The sequence below is a fragment of the Alligator mississippiensis genome, chromosome 1 (assembly GCF_030867095.1).
Source record: "Alligator mississippiensis isolate rAllMis1 chromosome 1, rAllMis1, whole genome shotgun sequence".
Classification (NCBI taxonomy): domain Eukaryota; kingdom Metazoa; phylum Chordata; order Crocodylia; family Alligatoridae; genus Alligator; species Alligator mississippiensis.
Window position 1 is genome coordinate 120,637,127 of NC_081824.1, and position 22,504 is coordinate 120,659,630.

Genomic DNA, 22,504 nt, shown 5'->3' on the forward strand with positions numbered 1-22,504 from the left:
ACTCACTTCTCAATGAATGAAAGAAGCATAATGCAAGTCGACAGATCAAATGTGGAAAAGATATCAGCCAGAGTGGAAACTAATCAAAGCAACAAAATATGGGCATTTTTGAGAATAATCTTCAAGAAGATTTATTGAATTAATAATTTGTTAGTAACACATCTTTAACAAGTAGTAACAAATTGAACCCCCAATCCCACACAAATAGAAACAGAAGTAAACACAATCCAAACACTGGACAGTATTTCTACAGACCTGTTGCCTGGCCGACCTCGTGCCATGCCCGGGTTGACATGGTGCTGCAGGAGCCGCTTGGCTACAACTGTGTTGACCTGGTGCTGGAGAAGCCGCAGGGCCAGGCCAGAGTTGACTGGAGGCCCACCCAGCCTGCTGGTGCCATGCCTGGGTTGATATGGTGCTGCAGGACCTGCCTGGGCAGAACCAGGTCAGCACCGGCCAGGAAAAGCAGCATACAGCTGAAGCTGGCTTCCCATGTGCTACTGGGGATGGGAGGAGGCTGGCCAGGTCTGCAGAAGCAGCGGCAGAGCCGTGTGCCTCTCGGGACTGACCGCTGCAGGCTCATCCTGTCCCAAGTGGCACATGGCTCCGCCACTTCTGCTGGTCGCTGCAGACCCGACTGGGCTCCTCCCGTCCCCAGCAGCACATGAGAAATGGCACCCTCGGGGCCTTGTGCGTGGGCGGCCAAGCCCGGAGAGCCGCAGTGACCAGGGGGAGACTGGCCAGAGGAGCAGGTGCCGCCTTGCTGTGGGGCAGGGCAGGGCAGCGGGGCTGGCTTGAAGTGGGCGGGTTAGGAGGCAGGCGTGGGCTGGCAGTGCCAGCGGCCGCTGCTTGGCCTCCCGCGTGGGGCCACTCTGACAGTGCAGGGCATGTTCACAGGCTTGTGTCAGGGTGGGGAGGTGGGGGCAGGAGCACAGGCACTCCTGGACGCGCATCCTCCCTGCCAGTGACCGGCAGGTCCCGGGCCCATGAGCGGAACCGCTCCTCCGCCATCCAGCAGCAAAGTTCTCCCATGAAGGCTCCATCCTGCGCCTGCCCCGAGCCCGTGGCATCGGCTACAGCTGCCCGGGCAGGCACCAGCTCCTCAGGGCGGGCGGGCAGGCGGGGCCGCTCAGCAGCCGCAGCCAGCGCCACCCACCCGGCCAGGGAGGGTTCTGGCCCTGTGAGGGACCCGGCTGGGCCGCGCCATGCTGACACGGTGCGTGTGGGAACCTTGTCCCTTCCCCAGCCCTTCAGCAGCCATTAGGAAGCTGCTGAGGGACTGGGGGAGGGACAAGGAGTGGGAATGAAAATAAACCGTGTTTACTTTCATTTCCTGTTGCAGCACTGCGGGCCTCAGAAAATGCCTTGGTAGGCCGTATGTTGGACAAGTCTGAACTAGACCAAGACAAAACAGCTGTAAAACAACAAAGCTGAAGGTGGATGGGGAGGTTTATTCTGGTCAATAACTGTCAGGACTCCATTCATGGCCAGTTTGCTCCAGGGATTAATACCCCCACAGTATTATCCCACTCAAGGTCTTAAACCTGGTCCCAAATTTGCCAGGCCTTTAATCCTGGCCCAAATGTGTCAATGGAATATACTGCTGGGGTTCAGCCACATAGCTAGACTGAAACAAAAGATGTTGCAACAGTAACAAACATGCCACATCCTCAGCCCTGGTTTGAAATGTGCCAGGCTTTTAATCCTGGCCCAAATCTGCTAGCAAAACTGCCAGGCTTCAGCCCCCACAGTATTATCCCACTCAAAACTCTCATAGTTTTACCCCCATGGATTAATAACCCCATGGTTTTATCCCACTCAAACCCCAGGAAAAAGGAGAAAAGAGGGAGAGAAGCTGTCCCCCAAACTCTGAGACAGTCTTTTTCTTCCTCTACCTTGGATTTTTCCTTCACATAGCTCCAACTTGCTTCTCCAGTGAAGGTGGGGGAAGACCCCCCTCCATGGGCTGCAATTTTTTGCAGCTCAGCTTCCAGCTTTGCAGCCCCAGAGAGAGACTCTCAGCTGAAAATTCCTATATACTATGGCACGACATCACCCTCAAGTATCCAGTCAGGTGTTGCCACATTTCATCATCTCTCTTAGTCAATTACTTAAAAAAGAACACTGCCCACTTTTGCCAATCAGGCTAGGAGCTGATCCCCATTGCTTGAACCCACTGCTTTCTTGTTCACAGTAAACAGTACGAAGGGTTCTAAACAATAGGCCTAAACAAAAGCCACAGATATCTGCCTACATGCAGTTTATCTTGGTGTTTTGAAGATAAGGAGGCCTGGTGCTTAAATACAGCATATATAGAAGACATGATCATATACAACAAATATGAGAGGAAAAAAACAATTATGTTTAATAACTAGCAACATGAAAATGAGAACACACTTTGCAGCATAAAATGGCTTGTGCATTTTGTAGGTGGGTTCCATTAGGTTATGATTAAGCTAATTCATTAGTATTATATGTAATTGTATTGATTAAATAAACCATATAACATAGGGTCAGAGTAATAGCTGAGGTCACTCTTAGCTGAGGCAATTGTGACACCAGAATCATTGTAACTGAAGCAATCATCACTTTCTCAACTACTAAATAACACATTATAGTTCTATTATAATTAGTCAGTGTTATGAGAGACTAAGCTCATGTCAAGGGTTCTTTTTAGCAGATGATTTGGTTCCAAGGGTCATTGCTTTTTAAAGGTTCAGCAGCTGCATGCTAGTTTAGGGCGTGTGTAGGTGAAATGGGGTCCCTAAATTGAACTGGTGGGTTTAAAAACGCACCAGTTCAATTTAGGGTGAAGTAAACCCCTGTGTCATACACACACCCTGCACTTACCTGCCTCTCTGGCAGCAGGGAGGGGAGGTTGAGCTGCCGGCAGGAGGAGCGGTCCCTGGGCTATGAGGCGGGGGGGGGGGGCTGGTGCTTCCCTCCACAGCAGCAGCAGTCCCACCCAGGCAGAACCCACCCGCAGGCACCTGGCACGGGTGGTCCTGGGGGGCACCTCAGCCACGGAGGGAAGCACTGGGTCCCTGTGCAGCTCAAGCAGGCAGGCAGGCTCCGGGGAAGGGGGGCGGGAAATCAGGCTCACTGCTTTTCTTGGGCAGAGCCTGCTTTCCTGGGCTGCTGCCAGGCTCCCTGCAGGGATTCTTGCAGAGCCGTGGAGCTGCACAAAGCCCCAGGCTTTGCTCTGCGGCTGTAGGGGCAGCAAATTAAGACACGTCCTTGGAGTTTTATTTTGCTGCACCCCAAGTCATTTAAGGCACATTAGGCCACTGAATTTCCTACAGTGGCTGGAATTAATGCACAATACGCTGCCAAGGCATGCAAATACCAATACAATTAAAGCAGTGCAAAAGCATTTAGCCCGCTTTAAAGTGTTGGGCACACACACCCTTCATTTTGTCTACTCACGGCCTTAGGCATTAGTGCTTTAAATGTAGGTATAGGACCCCTTCATAAAGTAGGATAGTGATCTTGTAATAACTGTAATAAATTTAGATACTGGGAAATCCTGGTATGACAGGCTCATGACCACCATACCAGCCAATGGGCTTATCCCACCTGAACCACATCTCACCTGGGTCTATTCACCTGCCACAACTTGTTTTTTATACTGGATTTTACCTCCAGAGGTGGTGCTCAGTAATTTCTGTAGGACCCAGGGTGACTCTACTGGCATGTCTTCTATGGGGCTCCTCCCCCCCTACACCCCACCCCTTTCTACTAAGATTGTGCCTGCCCAAGCTCCAAAAAGTTCAGAATTAGATGTAATAAACTTATTGGTATCTTCCAAGAAAATAAGCCTCACTTCACATCTAGTAACAAATACGGTAACTGAGGGAATTACTAAGGAACTACAGAAGCTTCCACCTGAACGTTACCATTTTGAATCCAACCCAGCATAACACAGATTACAAATTATTCCCAGGTAATCAATGTTTTTAGGAGTATATGTAATGAGTTGGGGGGATCTCAGCTCCCACCTCACAAGTTCACTGCACATTGATTTACAACTGTTGGCAGACTCAGCAGAAAGAGCAAGTCATGCATGGACGTTTGAAACTGAGAGAGCCTTGATTCCTCCTGTCCTGATGAAGGCTGAGTCATGTTGGTAGTTTAATATAATGGTACTTTTGGTTAAAAATAAGAGAACTTCATTTACTAGACCTAACAAACCTACGCATTTTACCACCAAATCCACAGGATTTTTAAACTGATCTTTATAGTTGCATACACATTAACTCAATCATTTTCACTAAACGTCACAGATGGAGCTTCACTAGCTTGTCAGCTATATGGCAGCTCCTGCCAGCAACAGTTCGTGCTTGCCATGAGCTTCCAAACTTTCTTTTGTACTTAATTCCTAAAAGAGCCAACTCTTCCAGAAATAGTCCTTTTTAAGGTTTGTTCACATGTTGGTGACTGGTATCTCCTGTCCTCCTTACCACTCACTAATGAATCTGCAGGGCTGGGGATAGAAAGATAGTAAATCTGTGATCAGTATTCCAGGATCCCAAACCCTTAGTAAATAAGGCTCTAATCTTAAATGCATGCATGATTTTAAACATATACATGTTTCCACTGAAATTAAGTTAAACATATAAGAGTTTGTAAGATAATATTCTAAAGATGAATACAGCCATGTTATCAAGAGAGAAGAGTAGTTTATGATGAAAGAAATCTAAGTGATATATTTATTGTGCTGAGCGGGGGAGGGAGGGGGGGAGGTTTAAAGTAGGACACAGTGGGCACCTCTACACAAGATGCTACATTGTCATTGCTACTGCACAGTAGGGTTGGAAACGACTCATGTGCTGTCAGGACTCTGCAGTAACCACCACTACTGCTCAGTCATTTAGTACTTTCTGGGGCTAAATTTAGTACTAAATGACTGTGCAGTAATAACTGCGCAATAACAACTGCGCAGCTGGGCACATGGGTAGACACGCCAGCTGGGGAAAACTGAAGTAGTGGGAAACACCGAAGAAAGGGATGAGTTTTAGGGCCCTCTTCCTATGATTTAGATCCACCCCCTGTAGAGCCCCCAACCCACCCCATGAAAACTTTCCCTGCTCCAACCAGCTCACACACGTTTTTGTCATATTTAACTGCTCCTATCTGTAACAACTTAAGCCACACTTCATGTTGCACAGAGGCAGATTTTATTTCATCCTTACAAATATGTAAATGAGACCTGTTTTCACAAATTCTTGCAAGTTGATTTTTTTTTTCCTGTCCTATTTTGAGTGCAACAAAATGTATTTCTCCTACAGCCACCAGCAGGTTGCCAGATCCCCCAAGCCCTGGGGGTATCCCACCCCTATTGCAGGACTCTACCTGCTAGCACTTGGGATTTACAGTCATGAAACCTTTTCTACAATTAGAACCCATGCCAGCCCTTTCTCACAGCACACAGTCAGAGGAGATGGGGTATCATAGAATCATAGAAAATGAGGGTTGGAAGGGACCTCAGGAGGTCATCTAGTCCAATCCCCGTACTCAAAGCAGGACCATCCCCAACTAGGTCATTCCAGCCATGCATGGGTGACTGGTGCCTCCCGAGTCGAGAGGGGGCGACTGGGGGTGGGGGGTGCCCTCTGCAGCTGACCCAAAAGGGCCAGGGGCGCTTCTCCTGGTGCCTCCACTCTCCCGGGCATTGCTCTCAGGAGAGGCATCTGCCCCCTTGCTCATCACCTAAGTGGGGAACACTGCCTGTGCAGGGGGTGCATCAGCACTCTCAGGGGGTGCATGTGCACCCCCTATATGTTGCCACTGCACTCAAGGCATTGTCTAGCCAGGTGTTAAAAACCTCCAAGGATGGAGAGTCCACAACCTCTCTGGGTAACCTGTTCCAGTGCTTTACTACTCTCTTCATGAGAAAGATTTTCCTAATATCTAACCTAAAGGGATAGCAGTCCCCTTTCATTAACAAGTTCACTGGTTAATGCAGGGCTGTCCAACTTCTAATCAGCCAGGTGCCATGTGCCCTGCAAGCTGAACAGCAGGGTTTACATGCCATGCAGGCTGCACCAATGCAAACCATGGATCTGAGCTGTACTCCACCAGGCTACCCCATTGCACTGCATAGGCAATGCCCTGGCCTCACCCCATCTCCCTGGCTACAGGCTGTCCTACTTCACAACGGTGCTCAAGCATCCTGGACTGAAGACTCCCATGGCACTGCAGCCTGTGCCACAATTTTCCCTGGGGTGAGGGCAAGAAGTGGGAGCTCAGAGAGTGAAGCTGCTGCCACAACCAAAGCAGTGAGAGGAGCAGTGGCTGGGTGGAAGTCCAGGTGCCACAGGACAGCTGTGGATTAATTCACTCACTGGAAACTGGAAGACCCTCTGCCTGAGGAGATTCAAATCCCCACCTCCCAGCAGAGAAGTCTAAGCACTCTGGAAAGAAGAGGGAATTTACAGTTCTTGTTAAAATTATTCTGCTTTGCATAAGCTACTTCTGTATGTATTGGTTCCAAGAGGGAGTAAAAGTAATGATGACTCATTAGCTTAGTGATTAGGGCATTCTCACAGGAGGTTTATATTTCATTCCTCACAAGTGGAGAAGGGTATTGAACCTTGGTCTCTCCCATCCTCAGTGAGTGCTCTAAACATTGAGCTGCTGGTTACAAATAGGGCACCACTACCACCATCATGTGCTTTGTGGACTAATCTGACCAGATATAGAAGGTGAGAGAGGTGTGAAAAGGCCAAATTTATCTATCTTGTCATGGGTAGGAGTGGACTACGTGCCTGAAGCATACATCACAGTCAAGACTAATGTGCTCAGCAGTAGTGAAGACTAGAATACTAAAAGAATTCTACTGGTGAAGACTAAAAGATATAGGGGTTTTAGGTGCCAGGTGAGGATCCCATTTTGGATTTAAGGACCTAACAAAGTAATTAAGCATCTAATTCCTTATGTGGATCTAACCCCTAATCTTTAGTCTGTTTCTGAGTAACATTAAGTAAAATGTGTAAAAACGTACCTTTCTGCTTCCTTTGTGTATTTGGATACAGAATTATATTTATTAAAACAAAGTCCCCCCCCACCCTCCAGAAGTGCACACTGTGGCTGGGAGCCAGCCCCACCCCCAGGGGGCAGGGGGAACCCACATCCCCAGATCTGTGCATGGGGTGGGTGCATGCTGTGGGCTCATGCTCCCTGCCCTGCTGTCCTCCCCCAGGGTCTCTGCAGTGCAACATGTGCAACCCAGAGCCGCAGGGCCCAGTGGGGCCACACAGGAAAGCTGCTTGCCACTGCAAGCTCTGTGCTGCCCTGGCCACACTTCTCCTGTGTGCACAGGCGCAGCATGGGCAGCAGTGCAGGGTTGTGCCCCTTGCTCCTGCCTCTGCCTGCAGGGGAAGTGTGGCCAGGGCAGCACAGAGCTCGCAGCAGCAAGCAGCTTTCCTGTGTGGATTTGCTGCGCCTGGCCACACTGGGTCATACACGCTGCACTGTGGATGCCCTGGAGGAGGGCAGCAGAGCTGGGAGCATGAGCCCACAGCACATACCTGCTCTGCCACCGTCTCCTGCACAGATCTGGGGGATACAGGTCCCCTTTGACCCCTGGGAGTGCGCATTGCCACCAGAAGCCAGTCTCACCCTCGCCTGAGCCTGCAGTGGGGGAGCCACCTCTGTGCTTCTTCTGTTGGAGCAGTTGCTGCCTTCTGTCAGGGGCAGGGAGCTGCAGACCTGGGTCCCTGGCCCCATAGCCCTGGCAGCTGGGGCCCCCCTCTGGCAAGAATGGGAGGCAGGGGCTATGGGGGGGGGGGGGAGTTAGGGGCACCAGTTGGGTTGTGGGGGCTGTTGTGGAGGGAGTGAGGGGCATGAGCAGGGTGGGGGGGGTGGGCCGTGAGGGGCATAAGCAGGGCTGTGGGGGGGCCTTTAATTTTAAATCGTGGATTTTGGGGTTCTAATCAGAGAATTTGAATTTTTTTATCAGGGAAAACCAGGATCCCTGGTTATGAGTCTGTGAGGTCTTAAGCCATTTCAGAGGGGTGTGGTCAGTTATTAATGTAAACTTCTGGCCACGTAATGAAAATACTCTAGCCCCCATTTTATGGCTAGACATTTTCACTCTACAGTGACATACCTTTGTTAGTGAGTGTAAGCGGTTGGTGGCGTGCCTCCTAGAGCTGAGTTGCCTCCTTGCTGGAATAGTTGTGTTCTGTCCTTCAGAAAAATCTTCTGCCATGCCTTGATGTTAGAAAAGAGAGGTGCAAAAACAGTTTTGTGAGAAAATGGGGTTGGTTATAGGCTCAGGGTGACATCTTATCTTTGTAGGGCTCCACCATCCCTATAGCCTGCCCTAACCACACCAGATGTTCTGGGCGTGATGTTACTCACCTATGCTACTGAGGGTCCTGTCTTAGTCTTATGGACTCCTTTCCTGTACGGTCCTCCTCTAAGTTGGCTGCTTGCCCTGTTCTTCCCTGCACAGGTCCCAAGGTAGCCACTTCTTAGTTCTAATCCCACCCTTAACCTTCAGGGTCAGGATGGACTTACCCCGCCTTGGGGTGTAATCCTGTCTGTATCTCTTTTCCTCTAGGTCCCCCAAGAGGTTATCTTCACCCCTCAGGACAGTACTCACCGACAGAACAGTCTCCTCTGTGTCTTTGTTGGCTCTCACCAGGTAAGTCTGGGATTGGGGTTTCCCCCAACCCCAAAGTTGTTTCTTTCCCTCCTCAGCTCTCGTTGTCTTCTCTCTCTCCTCCTCCTTCTTCCATTACTCAGATCCAACCCAGACTCTCCCTCAATGTCCCCTTAAATTTATCTCCCGGTCAGCTGGGTCCCTGGGGCAGCCTCCGATTCACTGCCTTCCCAACCCAGCTGTTTCTCTTTTAACTTTTTGGCACGGCTTTTTCTTTTTCTTTGGCTGCGTCATTCTCCATCTTGGGTTTGAACCCTGGCAGCTGGGTTTTGCCACAACAGCCTTTGAACTGCTGTGGCCCCAGCTGGTTCCCTTAATTAATCAGGCCATGGTGTCTTTCCCGCCCTGGCTCACCGCGGTTTCCTCAGCATCTCCCGGTAAGTTTCTTTCCTATGTTTTAATACTTGCGCTCCTGTGCCAGGGTGCTTCAGCCACCCTGTTACAGTGAGAGTTCAACTTGCAGCTGGCATAGGCTATGAGCTGGTCCACTCTGTCCATTTCTGGGGACAATACAGCTCCCATGGCATGATTAGAGGCATCCGTCTGACAAATGTAAGGCTGTGTGAAATCAGGAGTCTTTAGGACCACATCAAGGCACAGTGCTGTTTTTGTTCTCTGAAATGCTTGGAGGCGTGATTCATCCCGCTTTATAAGGTCTGAGCTTTTTCCCTTCAAAATGTCTGTTAATGGTGTGGTCACCTCCCCCGAAATGTGGAATAAAGTGCCAGTAGTAACTGGCTAGCCTGAGAAAAGCTCTCATCTGTTTTCTAGTTTGGGGCAGAGGTTAGTCTCTTATGGTTTCTATCTTATCTGCTAGCCAGTCGGATACATCTCTATCCCACTGAGAACCTGAGATATTTGGTCTCTGCCTTTCCTAATACACATTTTCCTGGTTTGGCAGTTAAATCGGCTAATCAGAGTTCCTGGAGGACTGCCCAAAGGGCTTTTAGATGTTGCTCCAACTTGTTTGAGTAAATGATGATGTCGGCCAGGTAGGCTGCAGCATATCTTTGATGTGGGGCTAGTGCCCAATCGATTAGTCTTTGAAACATTTCCACTGCACCATGTAGACTGAACGGCATGCGTTTGAACTCATAAAGACCCCATGGAGCGCCAAAGGCAGTTTTTGCTTGATCATTCTTTTGTACTGGCACTTGCCAATATCCCTTAGATCAGTCCAAGGTGGATATAAATTTTGCTTGCCCTAACCTCTCTAGTAACTTGTTAATCTGTGGTATTGGAAAAGCATCAAATCTAGAGATAGCGTTCCATTTTCAAAAGTCTATGCACAGCCTTAGTGATCTGTCTAGTTTTGGCACAGCCACTAAGGGGCTTCGCCAGGGGTTTTGAGAATTGGTGATCACACCCTGAGCTAACATTTTATCTGTTTCAGCCCTTATTAGGTCATATCTATGGTAAGGGATCCTCTGCCATTTCTCCCTTACCTCTTTGCCTTTCGCTGTGATAATGCTGTGACTTAGTCCCTTTGTGCATCCAAGAATTTTGCTAAACAAATTGCAAATTTCTTGTACTAGCTGCTCTAACTACACCTTTTGTCCCCCCCTAACAACTGGGATCCTAGACAGATATCCTTTGTAAGTCCCCATTCTTCTGGTTTTTTTTATTTTTCTCCTGCTTTACATCTGATCTCTCTCTTACTGGGGTAGATAATAGACCCTTTGTTTCTTGCCATAACCTTAGCAAATTAATGTGGTAAATTTACTTTTCTTTCTTGTATCCCCAGCTGGAACACTTCTGGGCCGACTCATCTCACTATCTCAAACGGCCCTTGCTAGCATGTCAGGAACTTACTAATAGCACTGGGAAGGAGCACTAACACCTTTTGTCCCTCACTGAGCTTTCTCGTCTGTACACCCTTGTCATAACACTCTTTTTATTTCTACTGAACTCAACTGAGATGGTCTCGAGCAACCTCTCCGGCCCTCTGTAGCCAGTGCCTCAGTTCTCATACATATTCAGAGGGTTGTGGGCTCATAAATTCTTCTCTTTCCCAACCCGCCTGTACTATATTTAAGAGTCCTTGAGGCTGATGTGGTGTACACAAGCTCAAATGGGGCAAACCGCATGGAAGATTGAGGGGCTTCCCATATGGCGAACAAGAGTGGAGGCACTAATAGGTCCCACTTACGGAGCTCCTCTTGGGCACACTGGCACAACATATTTTTAAGGGTACCATTAAACCTCTCCACTAACCCATTTGTCTGGGGATGATACACTGCCATCTGCAGGTGCTGGATTTGAAGCACACTGCAAAGGCTGCAGATGACCTGTGACATACAACTAGTCCCCTGGTCGGTAATTATCTCTTTGGAAATGCCGACCCTCGATATCCACTTCAGTAATTCCTCTGTTGCCTGATGTCCTGTAACTAAGTGAAGTGGGATGGCATCTGGGAACCATGTTGCATAATCCATTAGGACTAGTATAAACTGGTGTTCCGCTGAACTCGGTAGTGGCTCAACTATCTAAAGCTATCCGTGCAAAAGGGTTTAAATATTAAAAGGACTGGAATGATTTCGTAGACATTAGGGGTGAAATGGACCTCAGAAGATCATTGAGTCCAGCCCTCTGACCCAGGGGCAGGAAGTCAGCTAGGGTCAAAGGATACCTGCAAGAAAAGTGTCCAAATGTTTCTTAAAAGAGTCCAGAGTAGGTGCTTGCACCACCTCTGGAGGGAATCTATTCCAGGCCTTCGGGGCTCAGACAGGAAAGAAGTTTTTCCTTATGTCCAACCTAAAAAGGTTTTGGAGGAGTATGTGACCATTGGACATTGTCATCCCTTGAGGTGCTGTGGTGAACAGGCATTCCCCCAGATCCTGATGCACACCCCTTACATACTTATAGGCTGCCATCAGGTCATCCCTGAGACTGGGTTTTTCCAGGCTGAGGAGTCCCATGGCTCTAAGCCTCTCTTCATAAGGCCTGTTCTCTTGCCTTCTAATCATGTGTGTGGCTCTTCTATGGACTCTCTCAAGCTTCTCCACATCCTTCTTAAATTGTAGAGCCCAGAATTGGATACAGTACTCCAGCTGCGGCCTCATCAAGTCCGAGTACAGCAGGAGGATGATATCCTGAGATTTGCTTGAGAAGCATCTATGGATGCAAGCCAGAGTTTTGTTTACTTTACCAGCTGTGACATCACGTTGGTGGCTCATGTTCATCTTGTGGTCAATCATGACCCCGAAGTCCCTTTTGGCTGTGGTGCTAGTGAGTGCAGCACTGCTGAACCTATAAGCGTGATGCGAGTTTTTTTCCCCCCAAGGTGGGGTACCTTGCATTTATATGTATTGAATGTCATTTGGTTTTTATCCACCCACTTTCTAAGCCTAAGTCTGACACTACCAGCATAGACTGTAGTGGGGCCCATGGGGGTTTCCTTAGGCTGACCCTTTGGCAATTTGGACACGCTCGGCAGAAGTCTTCGACTTGCTTAGACAGGTGTGGCCAAAAACAGTATTTGGCCAAATGAGCTTCCATTTTTGCCCTCCCCATATGTCCTCCCAGAGGATTCATATGTGCCAATCTCAATTAGTGGGGCCCAGTAGGGTTGAGGGATCAATAGTTTAGGTATTTCTTGCCCTTCTTGATGACCTGACTTAATTCTATAAAGTAGGCCCTTTCTAAGTTCAAACTGGGGTAATGTGAAACACAGCTTGGGGCAGATTACCTGTTCATTGTTCATGACCAGCTCCATCTGGATAATGGCATGGAACGCCCCCTCTTCCACTTGCGCCTCTCAAAAGTGTGTGTTGCTGGACAAACTCTCTAGGTCAAATCCCTCCATGTTCTCTGATTCTTCTCCTGTGAGTCCTAGTCAGTCTTCTCACCACCTTCAGCACCTGGTAGATCTCTTCCCAGTTATGGCCCAATATCATTGGGTAAAGTAGATCCTCCGCTAGGCCAACTGGCATCTCTCTGGCTCTATTAAGGATTTCCATCCGGTACCTCTTTCGGGGATACGTGGAAGGTTGTCCATGCATGCATATCATCTGGACTGCCGTTGCATCTGGTGCCCAGTTGAGAGAAGCTAGATCTTCCAGAATCAACATTTGGGCACAACTGGTATTGATGATGGCTTGTATCTTCTTCCCCCCAGCTGTTGCCCAAACCATAGGTTGCTCTTTGTTCTCTTCCCAGTTGCTCTTTCCTAGGGTACAATCCATCATTTTGCCTGGACCACTATCCTTCGGGTCATTCCGGTACTCCCGCACTTTGAAATACGGGTCTCCTGAACGGGGCCCCTGCCGAGGCATGCTGGTACACTCCCTGGCCATATGTCCCAGCTTGCCACACTGAAAACATACCATGCTGCGTCCATGAGCCAGACGTGCTTCACGCGCCTCTTTACATTCAGCCTCTCATTGACTGATATTCAGCTTACCTTTCAAAGTCCACTCACAGCCATTTTCTCCTTGGGCACTGTCAAAATTCTCTTCCAGCCTCAGAGCTTCCACCAATGATTCTGGATGGTGACATCTCACCCACCTTTGTGTATTCTCATCTAAGTCCAAGAGAAACTGTTCTAACAGGATCTGGTCGCATATATTGACCTTGGACATCTTTTGTGGCCTCAGTCACTTTTCCAGTAGATCTGCCAGGTGCTGAAGCAAGACCCTAGGAGATTTATCCACTTTCTTCTTGTTAGCTTAGAACGTCTGGTGGTATCTTTCAGGATTGATGTCCAACTAGTATAGGATTTCCTTCTTTAGTTTGTTGTAATCTAAGACTTCTTCCCATGCCCTGGATTGTTAGGCACCTTGTGCCCACCCTATCAAGACTACACCCAACTGCCCAGCCCAGCAGCTCTGATCTAGCTCTGAAGCTAGCTCTGCCCACTCAAAGCTCTCCAGAAATGCTTCTGGATCATCCTGCGGCATCATCTTGGGGACTTTCAGCTCTACTTAGTTCCTCTGAGCCCAGGCCTGTTGTTGCTGCTGCTGCTGCTGGAGCTGGCCTACCAGATGACAAGTTTGTTGGAGCGGTTCAGGGTTTTCCATCATGCCCCATGAGAGATCCATGTTGTTGGATCAGTTAGGTCACCGTCGAGTTCCCAGCCAATGCACCACTTTTTCAGGGCTTGGCCTAGTTAAAGTTACATGTACAGGCACCTGGAGCCTTCCTGACCCTGACCTTCGGTCACGTAATCACTTGCCTGGTTTTCTGTAGTGGTTATCTCAACTCTTTTCTGCCATGTCTTGATGTTTTAGGATGATAACAATTGGAAGGTGGTAATTCTCACTGCCACCGGACAATGATTGCTCAAAGTAGGTTTCTTCTGGGGCTCTGACCTCCCCTACACCCTGGCCTAGCACCACCCAGATATTATGCCACCATTTTGTTTTTTGATCTTAACTGAAGTCTCTTCTTTTCTTTCACAGGCTTGTGTGTGTCTAGACAACCTTCTTAACAGAATTAAATCAGCGTACACTGCTGGACTTCTTCAGTCTCAGGTAAGTCCCATGGTTGGTCAGGGAAGGGCCTTTTGTATATTCCCTCTCCCTGATGGTTAAGCCCTCTAAAAATAACAAAACAAAATAATCTAAGCCAACAAAAAGAAGAGAAGCCTGTCTGGGCTAATAACCCCGGTCCAGGGGATATTAATCTATCTGGGGATATTTACCCTTTAAATAGCTCAGGTTGGGGTTCTACCCACCTAATGCAACACCCTGCCAGCCTGTAGAGACAAGGGCATGGCAGGAAACACAGCCACAGATAAAAAGAAGGTGAAAGTAAAAAAAAAAAAAAAAAAAAAAAAAAAAAAGTCAGTACCCTAATAATCGGGGCTCAGACACTTTACTTCCAACTGGCCGTTTTTGCACCATCACTCCCTCGCTGCAAACGCCACTCCACTCTGTGGCTTCTCTCTGACCAGTGTCTCCTGGCCTAAATAAGCTCTCCTGAGCTTAATTACTAGCTGCCCGCTGGCTCAGTGCCACTGGGGACATTCCTCCCTGCTACTTGGGACTCAGGACTTTTATCCCTACTCCCTGGCTCGCCGCACTCCCTGCATGCCCCTTTTCTGGCTTCCAGAGGCTGCTCTAGTCTCACGGAGCAGCTGCTCCAGAACCGTAGCTCCTGGTGCACTTGTCTCTCCTTCACCAGCTCCTTGGTAAGTATTTGCAGCTGTCAGTAAGTAGTTCTCTTCTTTCCTCTTCTTTACAGTGTATAACCATGAGCAAAAGTGGTTGGCAATAGTTTATGAACCAGAAAGGACACAGCTTAATTTTCATATCTCAGTTTGCTTTTCTAGCTGCAGCAAGAAAAATTGTCTCTTTTTTACTTGTAAGTTGAGTAAATTTGATGTGGAAATTATCAAAATACAATAACATAAAATCCCCTGCTATCACCGCCATTGAATTAGTCTTCTAAATGGAAACACTCTAAAAAGCTAGTATTGCTTAAAATGTTTTAGTATTGAAGCTGACCTGAAAAAAATAGATAATCTTTATTTTTATGTGGTGTTGGGACCCAGAGGCCTTCAGGCTTGAGTTTGGCCTCTGTGCTCAGCTCAAGCTGCATGCTTAGCTTGAATTGTGGTCAAGACCTGCACCCAGTGAAAGGAGCAGATAGAAAAATAGTGTCCCCATCTTACAACGAATCAGGAAGTTGGCTAACTAAATTGAACAAGAGGAAAAGTCAGAGCAAAAGAGGAACAAGAGGAACAGTCAGAGCAAAACCTTACCCCTACCTAAGAATGAAAAGATTATCACAGAATAGAAAATTTTAGTTAAAGGTAACCATATTTGGCAAACAATAGCAAGATTATTAATATGCAGTAGGAGGAAGGCTTAAGTTAATTTTATGTATTAAGAAATGCAAGCTATATGTTATATAAACAGAGGTGAGAGAGTGTACCCTTAGGAACACTCCTGAAGAAAGCCTGAAGCGATCCTGTCATTGATTCAAGATCCTGTCTTGACTCAGACGTGGGAGCCAGGAGCCCCAGACAAGACTTCACAGCCTGATCAAGAAGTGAAGTTGCATTTGCAATATTTCAGGGTGGTGAGCATCTGCTTTGACTAGCTACTAACCTAAAATGTTTAAACTACTACTGCTACTACTTTAATTTTAATTGGAATTATAAACTTGCCTTCAGTTTAGGACAGGGACGGGCAGTTATTTCAGGCAGCGGGCTGCTTACTGAGTTTTGGCAAGCCATTGAGGGCATGACAGGCAGTCAGGGGCAGATAAATATTGATTTTCTAAATTTTTTAGGGGCCCCACAGGCTGGGTAGAAAGACCTGGCAGGCCTCATCCGGCCTGTGGGCTGCATTTTGCTCGCCCCTGGTTTAGGACAACTGTGTCTGAGTCTCCTTGCCTGGTATAAAACTCATTATAGCGTCATAGGGAGGCAACAGTGGGATATATTTAAATCAATTGTTTTGCCTGATAAAAAAGTACAAACTTCATGATATAACACCTAATGTTTTAAAGTTTCCTTTGACGCCAGAGAGGACAAACTTCAGCTGCTGAGATTTATGTTAACCAAGTAATACAACTTCTATGAAAAGGGATTCCAACATGAAAAACTAGTCAGAATAAAATTAGCAAATATCAGACCATACTTTCTAAGTTTCTTATTCATTTTGAGGCCAGACCTTCTTATGAATTAAATTTCCATAACACTGTTTCCAGTTTTTTACTACAGTTGAGGGTCCAATCCATAATATTTAGTATTCTCCAACTGATGAATTATGATTGATAAATGATCATTTAATGATTAATTATTATGATTATCCAGTTGATTAATAATTGTAATTAATTTTGAAACATATTATCTAGTTTTAATTACCAGAAATCTTCTGAAGAAAACTGATAAGGAATCTAACTGATAAAAGATAAGTAACAAACTCTAACAGTTATATCATTGAAAAACTGAGGTAACTCCATTACACTCAATGGAATACCTTTGGATTCACATTGGTGTCACTGGGAGCAGTTTTTGGCTGTAATAGACAAAAGTGTCTCCATTGTGTTATCAGACATATTCCTTCAAGGCATGTCTATTCTCTAGTACAACCGTAAGATGCACCCTGAATACCCAGAACTGAAATTTCCAGGGGTATCAGGCATACAGCCTACGGACTGGACCTGGCCTGCAGAGTCCCATAATCTGGCCCCTGGTGGTGCTGTGTTGACTCACACACTGTGCTAGATTCGCTGCATATGGCATGCAGCACTCATTGGGGCCAGGTCCTGGACTGTGCTACCTGTAGTGCTCTCTGGGGTTTGGTCCCAGGCTGCATCACCCAGGCCTAGGCAGATGCCACATACAGGCATACAGACAGGAGATCTATGAGCCTGATCCAGCCTGTGGGCTGGCCCTGTGCCACGGGGCCAGATGAGTTTGACACCGCTGTCCTAAGCTACTTAAAAAAACTAGAACAGGGAAGATGTTGAAATGTAATTTCTAAAGCAAAACTCTTACTATTAAAAATTCCTATTAAGCTTAAGTTAGCTAGTAGGCACTAATGATGACACTTGTTTCTTTGTAAAGTAAAAATGTGTGTGGGGGGGTTTTTTGGTGCAAAGTGTGATTATTGAAATACCTTGAATTAATAACCAATTGAATATTCCAAGATAATTTTGTTTCTTTACTTTTTAAAATACTCCATTCTATTCCAGTTGTGTGTAAGTTCAGTGGAACTGTATTAGTATAATGGGTGTTAATTCTATGTAGAACCAAGGCTCCTTGAATTCAGGGATGTTTCTGTAGAAATGATGCCAAGCGCTTTGATTCACTCTGTGTTTTCAAAGAAAAAGGGATGAAGGAAAGGGGTTGAGTATTTTACCATGCTCAAACATGACCAACACAGTGATTCCTTCCAGTGGAATGTTTGCTGAAAAATAACAATGTAATGGAATTAGAATTTTACATTTTTACATCAAGTTTCATGGTGGTGAAGGGCCTGAATTCTGACTTTTGCCAACAATCCACATAGGATTTTGTCATATGTTCTGTTTTGCCCCTTTTTATAAGGCAACCTGCTCTCCTCACTCTACCTAACTGATTTCATGGAATGATGTAGAGGTTATATAGTCTTTTAAGAGGATAAAGGTTTCTGACCACACAGAACAAGTAGCCTTACAATACTCCAAATCAAAGGAAATAACTGTCTCTTGTCCGTGACTGTAAGATAAAAGTAGAAATGGAGGCTCCTTGCACCATTCTTGTCTCTTCTCATTCATAAAGGCTAAGGACAATGTGCCTTGCATACAGAGACAGCACTTAAAAAGTGATTATAGTGCAAAACTATGTTACTGGTTAGAAATATAGCAAAATTTAACTTGCATCTCTTCTATACTCAATAGGCGAAACAACTATAGTTATATGGAGACATACAGATTTTTAAGGAAGCCTGTAACTCCCAAATCAAACCATTTTAATCCATGCCTGGGTATTGTAGATGATAACATGATACACTGGGTAAAGAGATAAGGCTGTATAAACCTCTTTCTTCCTCTCAAACCACAGTAATGGCAGGTCTTTTCAGGATGGGTTGATGCTTTTATAGGTGTCTCAGAGATGAGAAACCGAGAAGGGAGATGTTCTGGCCAGGGAAATTTAATTTACAGGTATTTGAGAGGACTTTGTATAGACAAATGCAATAACTTTTGGTAGCCTGGGAGGAGTAAGCAAGATGTCTACAGCATTTCAGCAATCTACAATCAAATATATGTTCATTGTGATTTTGTCTTTCTTCTGTTAGTGCCCATTATTCAATAAGAAGTTCTGGGACATTAACCTGGTAAAATGTATGTGTTCTGTACTTGTCCTTATTTAGAATGGCAGACTCCTACTTTTCCAAATGAAGCTTATTAAAAAGGAGCCAGGAAGCCCTAAGAACAATAGGTCCAGATCCATTTTCCTTTCAACTTTATATAGAAATGATGAAGGAAGTGGAGTAGGTCTGCTTCCTCACATCTGCCCTGCTGGAGGAAAATCTGTCATTCAGTTGTTAGCTTGGAAACAAACAGGAATTTCAATTCCCAGTAATGAAATCTGCATGTTCCTTAAGTGAGGAAACAGAATCTACATATGTCTAATTGAACTTACCATCTTGCAGGTTTTACAACTGTGGTGGAAGCACAAAGGTGGGAGTAGAAGGAGAGAGAAAGTATATGCACCTTTTCCACGTGTGGTCTGTAAATGTACAGAGTAAAAATTCACTGTGTATAGTCATTACTACTTAGGATCACTAATTGACATATATAAAGAATCATTGGCTAGTCAACGAGCAGTAGATGTTATCAATGCATCCCATGCTTTAACATTACCTGACTGGTTACTCTATATCAGTAGTTCTCAACCTTTTACCCTGTGGGCTGGATGGGCAGTGCCAAATCCCTCTGCAGGCCAGACCTGGCTGGTGGGATCAATCTGGCTGCAGGGGGTTGCGCAGCCCAATTTTGATCTATCTGCCTGGGGCAGGGGCAGGAGTGGGGTGGAGTGGCCCTGACCTAGACACGTGTGTGTGGGGGGAAGCAGTGATGTCCTGTTCTGGATGCACAGGGCAAGGCAGGCTGGGACTGGGTAGAGTGGGGCAGGGCAGGGCAGCCCTGATCCAGATGCACACAGTGAGGGGAGGAGTAGGTCTGATCTGGACATGAGTGACTGGTGCCTCCTGAATCTGGGGGGGCACCCGCAGAAGCCACTGATCCTGTCAGGCGGGACACCAGCCTTACTGACAGCATCAGTGTTGGCCGTCGGGTGGGTACCAGCCCTGTCGGGGGCGAAGCACCCCCACGCACCCCCTACCGGTTGCCTATGAATCTGGACATGCATGGCGGGGAGCAGCCTGACCCCAATCTGGACATGGTGGGTGGGGGTAGAGCAGTGCAGCCAGATCTGGATGCATAGAGGGTGATGGGGAGCCCCACAGGGCAGATGTAATGATGCTGCAGGCTGCATCTGGCCTGCAGGCTGGATCAATGTTCTAGAACAAGGGTAGGCAAAATGGTGGATCTGGTGGGCAGCTGGACTCCATTTCCCAGCAGTTCCTGCCCATGTTGCTGCGGCCAGTTTTCATGGAGACCCCAGCAGTGGCAACACCGTGACAGCACATGGGGCACGAGGGCAGCAGATGGCAACTGTGCCCTGACTCCAGACCATACTGTTGCCACCGCAGGATCCCAGCCCCAGAGCAGTTCCCTGCTCATCTACATGCCCTGCCAGCGCTGCTAGGGCTGGTCTCCATGGAAACCCTGACCCTGTGCCGTCACAGTGCCACTGCTCCTGGGGTCTCCGTGGAAACTGGCTGCAGTGACGCAGGCAGGGGCTGCTTGGAAATAGAGTCTGTTGTGGGCCCAATCTGGCCTGTGGCCCAGACTTTGCCCACCCCTGGTCTAGACCAACCTTCTTTGGTTAAGGGCACCCCCCCATAACCTTTCTGAATTTAGCAGAATCCTAGCTGAGAACCACTATTAGGTTGCCTCAGCTTGCCTCACTGGTTCTCTATTGGGGTGGTGTTTCCACCACCAGCTGCAACCAGAGGCATAACTAATGAGTTTTGCAACTTCAGTAAAAATCCCCTGGACCTGGGATATGGGGACAGAAAGGGAAAGTGGTCTTACCTGCTCTGGGTGTCCTTGCACCTGGCTCTGACTAGGTGGTACAGGGCTGTTTCAGCCAAACATGGTGGTACAGAGCTGTTTCTGCCACAATAAAAACTGGTGCCTGGTTCCCCCCACAGTCATGTTACTGAGTAGAACTGCCTCACAGTTTTCTATATTGAGGTGCAGCTGCAGCAGGTACTTCTGCTGGTATTAGGCTTATCTGGTAAACCTGTTCTTGCTGCAGCACTTACCAGGTCAAACTGACCTCACACACTTGCCAGAAATGGAAACACGTGGGACAGTTCCACCTGTCAATGGTTGTACTGACTTCCCTTGCTGCAACTTGAGACCATTGTTCCTTGTTCTGTCATCTGCCACTACTGAGAAAAGTCTAGCTCCACCCTTCAGGTAGTTAAAGGCTGCTGTCAAATCCCTCCCTCATTCTTCTCTTCTACAGACTAAATAAGCCCAGTTTCTTCAGCCTCTCCTCAGAAATCATGTCCCTGAGCCCCCACACCATTTGTGTTGCCTCTGCTGGACTCTCTTTAACTTGTCTGCATCCTTTCTGTAGTGCGGGGCCCAAAACTGGACATAGTACTCCAGACGTGGCCTCGCCAGTGCAGAATAGAAGGGAATAATTACTTTCCTCAACCTGCTAGCAACATTCCTACTAATGCAGGAGCACTATCATCTCCCTAGTTCCTGTAACCATTTGCCACTCCACAGGTGTTAATAACCATCTATCCTTTTTAATGGTCTTGATGTTCCACTACTCAAACTATCCATTTGTGGCAGGGCACTTACGGTGCCTGCCACTTAAGAGGTCAGGCAGCCTGCAGAGGTGCCTGCAGGTGTGGCATGCCTGGCTTCACATTCCTTAGGGTCTACTTCATGCTTCTGGCAGGGCCTTTGTATGATTTGTCTGTGCATTGATCAATGGTTGTATTAATCCATAATTGGGAGTCAGCTGATCCAGGGAGCCAGCAGGTGATAGAGGGAGTCATCTGACTCAGGAGAACAGTTGGTGTCGCAGGGCACTTAGGTACCTTCTCCTAAAAGAGCAGAAACTGCCTGGGGAGAGCCCAAAGTGCCAGACAGGAGCTCAGGTGCAGGTTGCCATGGCAACCAGCTAATGAGGAAATTAGCTGGCACCTGCACCTGGTCAGCTGGCCAGAAGGGGCAGGGCCCTGGGACTATATAAACCCCAGGACGGGGACTAGGAGGCAGTTCTCTGCTGGCGGCCAAGGGAGAAGGAGCCCTCCTAGAGCAAGTGAAGGCAAGAGGCCTGACTAAGTTCTGCTCTGGGTAATGTAAAGGGGCTGAGCACACCTTATGTAGCTTGTGTTATGTTATAGCCCAGGGGCTTATGTTTTGTTTGCTGTTTTATAAAACTGGTGGTTTGGGTGAGGCTATTTGGAGATGGAGGAAGCCTCATTGGGAACCCACGGCAGCGCGGGGACCCCAGTGCCAGAGAGAGTGCAGCATTTGGGGGCACAGACCCTGGCGCCAGAGAGGGCGCAGCACTTTGCGGAGCACAGGACCCCAAAGGTCACAGAGACAGGGCTGCGGAGAGCCCAGTGAGGACAAGGGGCCGAATTATAATGAGGCCTAGGCAAGACAACGCCAGTACCGTCTGCGAGGTTTGGGGTGTGGTAAAGGGGCAGTTGGAGCCACACATATAGGCCATAAGTCTAGGGTGCTCCGAAACACCCATTGTGAAACAGGACCTATAAGTGGTCCGGGAACCCACGGGGTTCAGAGAGTCCATCAAACTGTGTCCAAGAGGATTTAAAGGCAGCCTCCCTATTTTTCTATTTTCCATCAAAGACGTGGCAGACGAGAACTGAGGGTGCCCATTGGGCCAAATTGGCATGGTCAAGGAGATCACGGCCATCCTTGAGGGCCCCATCCCGTGACAGCTGGGCTTGGAGCCCCATCCCGTGACAGCTGGGCTTGGAGCAGCTATAAACCCAGGCCCTGAGATAAGCCCAGCAGTAAGATGGAGCCTGCTGAAACAATACCACCTCAGCAGGATGATTGTAGCTCTGAAGCATCAGCACAGAGAGGACAGCTGAAGCAGCCTGGAGGTTTGGGTAGGAACTAAGCGGCTGGAGGTGGTTTCTAGAGATCCAGGCTGAGGTTCAGGTAAGCTCAGAGCTAGGGGCTCAGGACATAAGACCTATTGTGAGATTCAGGGCAGCCCAGATTGAGAGGCTCCATGTAGAAGACCTATTGTGGGTCCAAGTAAAGCCCAGGGTG

General features: G+C 47.6%; 1 protein-coding gene and 1 long non-coding RNA gene across 3 annotated transcripts in view; one reads left to right on the forward strand and one right to left on the reverse strand.

The window, feature by feature from the left end:
• The window catches only part of ABRACL (ABRA C-terminal like), a 56,238-nt gene that overhangs the window by 4,652 nt on the left and 29,082 nt on the right, over positions 1-22,504 (forward strand). The window contains exons 2-3 of one of the 2 annotated variants that reach the window (XM_019479528.2): positions 8,567-8,650; positions 14,068-14,139. The gene's annotated coding sequence lies outside the window, so the exon portion shown is untranslated. Of the gene's footprint in view, positions 1-8,566; positions 8,651-14,067; positions 14,140-15,592; positions 15,692-22,504 lie in introns of those variants that run through there. The other variant, XM_019479527.2, reaches the window with a different exon arrangement.
• Positions 206-14,043, reverse strand: LOC132243554 (uncharacterized). Its single transcript, XR_009455179.1, has 3 exons — positions 8,609-14,043; positions 8,111-8,214; positions 206-4,483 (listed from the first exon to the last, which is right to left on the reverse strand). It is a non-coding gene; the product is annotated as an uncharacterized LOC132243554 (long non-coding RNA).